General features: G+C 45.6%; 1 long non-coding RNA gene across 1 annotated transcript; it reads right to left on the reverse strand.

Annotated features, from left to right (window-relative positions):
- Nucleotides 1-1,545: 1,545 nt before the first annotated feature.
- LOC117551517 lies at nucleotides 1,546-2,061 on the reverse strand. Its single transcript, XR_004569805.1, has 3 exons — nucleotides 1,987-2,061; nucleotides 1,773-1,871; nucleotides 1,546-1,605 (listed from the first exon to the last, which is right to left on the reverse strand). It is a non-coding gene; the product is annotated as an uncharacterized LOC117551517 (long non-coding RNA).
- Nucleotides 2,062-3,427: the final 1,366 nt, after the last annotated feature.

Below are 3,427 nucleotides of genomic sequence, written 5' to 3' on the forward strand. Positions count from 1 at the left end.
TATAACACTGATGCTCTCTTCAGGAAGGGACAGGGATGTTCTTCCTGAGGAGGCTCAGGTCATTCAACGTGTGCACGAGGCTGCTGCAGATGGTCTGTGGTGGCCAGTGGGCTCTTCTTTGCCGTGGTGTGCTGGAGGGGAAACAAAAACACTAGGGACACTGGCAGGCTGAACAAGCTTGTGAGGAAGGCTAGCTCTGTAGTTGGAGTACAACTGGACAATCTGGAGGAGGGGGCAGAGGGGAGGACGAGGAGGAAGCTGGACTGCATCCTGGAGAACCCCTCCCACCCACTCCATGCAGAGCTAGTGAAGGTGAGGAGTACGTTCAGCCACAGACTCATCCCTCCACGACACAGCTTTTTATGTTTCATGTGGAACCTACTTATGTTTCATGTGGAACCTACTTGAGCAGGTCTCCCTTGAAAAAGAGATCAATGATCTCAATGGGATACACCTGGATAAATAAAGGTTTGAAATGAAATGAAAAACAGCACCAAGTGCCTCGGACAGTCCTTTGTGCCTGTAGCCAACAGGCTGCACAACAAGGGCTAAACCCTGTGACCCGCAACTAGTAACCAGGACTGTTCTAGAAACCTGCACTGTTTTACAAGACTTTAACTTGCAGTCACATCTGACCACTTATGTAAATATATTTAACATGTTCATACAAATGCTCAACTTTTTACTGTCCTATCTTCTTGTTTAACTTTTGCTGTATTATTATTTTAATTTGTTTTCTATTTTATCTTTATTTTGACCTTGTGTGAATCCTGTTTTTCATTCTGACACTGTTGCTGCTACAAACGCCTGAATTTCCCCAAGGAGATAAATAAAGTTCCATCCATCCATCCATCTTCTCCCGCTTATCCGTGGTCTGGTCGCGGAGGTATCAGTTCCAGCAGAGAGCCCCAAACTTTCTTTTCCCTGGCGACATCAACCAGCTCTGACTGGGGGATCCCAAGGCGCTCCCAGGCCAGCGAAGAGATATAATCCCTCCACCTGGTCCTAGGTCTACCCCTCAGTCTCTTCCCAGCTGGACGTGCCTGGAACACCTCCCTAGGGAGGCGCCCAGGTGGCATCCTAACTAGGTGCCCGAACCACCTCAACTGGCTCCTTTCGACGGGAAGGAGGAGCGGTTCAACTCCGAGTCCCTCCCGGATGACCGAACTTCTCACCTTATCCCTAAGGGAGACACCAGCCACCCTGCGGAGAAAACCCATCTCGGCCGCTTGTATCCGCCATCTTGTTCTTTCGGTCATGAGGTTTGTGTGCCCTGATGAACCTGGGGGCTGTGTTGTCTGGAACCTTGTGTTCCTGGTAGGGTCTCCCATGGCAAATTGGTCTCAGGCAAGGGGCCAGACTAAGATTGGTTCAAAAAGACCTCATGAAAGAAAAAACAAGAAGTGAGGATACCCAGCCCGGAGGAAGCCCGGGGTCCCCTTCAGGAGCCAGGCCCAGAAGGAGGACTCGTCGGCGAGCGTCTGGTGGCCGGGCTTGCCACGGAGCCCGGCCGGGCACAGCCCGAAAAAGCAACGTGGGCAACACCTCCGCTTCTCCGTCCCGCGGGCCCACCACCTACGGGAAACAGCGATGGGGTCGGGTGCGCTGCCAGAAGGGTGGCAGTGAAAGCAGAGGGTAAATAAAGTTCCATCTCATCTTATCTCAAATGACTCCTTAAATCAAACAGATAGAGGATTCTGGTTTGATAATGAGTCTGGCTCATGTACAGTATGGCCACAGATCATACAAGTTTAAAAAGAAAGAAAACTTACTTTGAGTTGTAGCTTAGTGAAGGAGCAGCAGGGACGGGAGGAGGGAAGTAGGGAGGAGGGACCTCTGCAGGTAGCACCTGGTACAACTCCTGTCCATTACTACACAAATACAGGAGGACGGATACACACATTAGATAAAAGAAAGAGTGTGTGATGATACAAGCAGTCTATCATTGGCACTGTGTTCGTTAACATTATTGTGTGTGTTACTTACATACTCCCTACACACCGAAGGCGCGCGCTGGCCGACGAGCTCCACTGTTGGATCCATATTGACTATCACATTGGTCTGTTGAGAGATATATATTTTTGATTGCTCTACTGAATATTGTTTTGATTTATCGGTGGTTACATTTAAAACAAAGTAAGCAGGGTCTTACTGGCTGTGGAGCGGAGGAGGAGGGGCAGGAGGAGGCAGGAGGAGGCAGGAGGGGGAGGTCCTCTCCACCCTATGCCTCCTCTTGTCTCCATGAGCGTAGAGAGCATCTCAGCCGGAGACATCTCTGAAAGAATCCACTCCAACTCTGCAGAACGATCCATCATGTTTACTGTTAAAGAGAGAAACACTATAAATGATACTCTTTAAAGGTAAAAGGTTTTTTTTTTGTTCACCATATTTATCTCAGCTATATTTACTTTGCAGGTATGGATTTCTTAAACAAAATATCTGATCGAATAGGATGGAAACTGGAGCAGCTTTAGTCAAACGTCGATATTTATTAAGAGTATATATAATACAGCCGGAGAGTTCACAAGGCAAATCCACACTTTCATGTAAAGCAACCAAATCAACTCTGGAGACAGAGGAAATAGCGCCGATACACTCCTTCCAAAGGGGAGGAACCCAGAAAACCCGCGCTTTTACTTAATGATTGCCAGACGTCGGAACAAAGGACTGTTTGTCTCGCAAATGCATAGAAGCAGAAAACCCCTCCCCCACAGGATGGCAGAGGACCTCTTGACCTGTTGCAATTTAAGAGGTTTCTCAGAAAAGCTGAGGACACAAAGGGATTGGATTAAAAATATTCTCTTACAATAGGAACATGCAGATTAATGTCATACACACACAACTATAGCTGTTGAATCTTTCAAGAAAGTGAGTAATATTAAGTATAATAGGAGAAATATGTCAGATTTGTATTTGTTTAATTGAACTGCACTGTTGTGTAAACAGCAACATGCTTTAGATTAATATGTATCTAACGTTAGCTGTGTGTATGCTAGCTAATTATCACAGCTAGCATTACCTTTGGTGTATTTATCTGTCACTGAATGTACAATTACTTCAGTTTATATTATTTAAAATATAGTAGCTTAAATACTTACCTATAAGCTACTCTTTGTACTTATTAAAGGTTTGGTTTTTTACTTTGTGTTTCTGCTGCTGTTCTCCTTGAGAGTCTGAAGTGTAATGAAGTGTTTCTGCTCTCAGTCTTAGTTTGGTAGTTTTGACGTTCTAAATGATGGCTGACCGGCCGTCAGCATCTGGAAGTTTCCCACAGACCACAGATACTGTAGTTCTGTGGAAAGAGAGAGAGGCAAGGTTAAGATGACAATACTCACTCTATTTAATTCTGTATTGACAAAGCTGCAACTAAAAATAATGTGTTTTATTATTTATTAAACTGCCAGTCTATGAATCTGCCAGTCTTGAT

The sequence above is a fragment of the Gymnodraco acuticeps genome, unplaced genomic scaffold, assembly GCF_902827175.1.
Source record: "Gymnodraco acuticeps unplaced genomic scaffold, fGymAcu1.1, whole genome shotgun sequence".
In the NCBI taxonomy this organism is placed as follows: Eukaryota; Metazoa; Chordata; class Actinopteri; order Perciformes; family Bathydraconidae; genus Gymnodraco; species Gymnodraco acuticeps.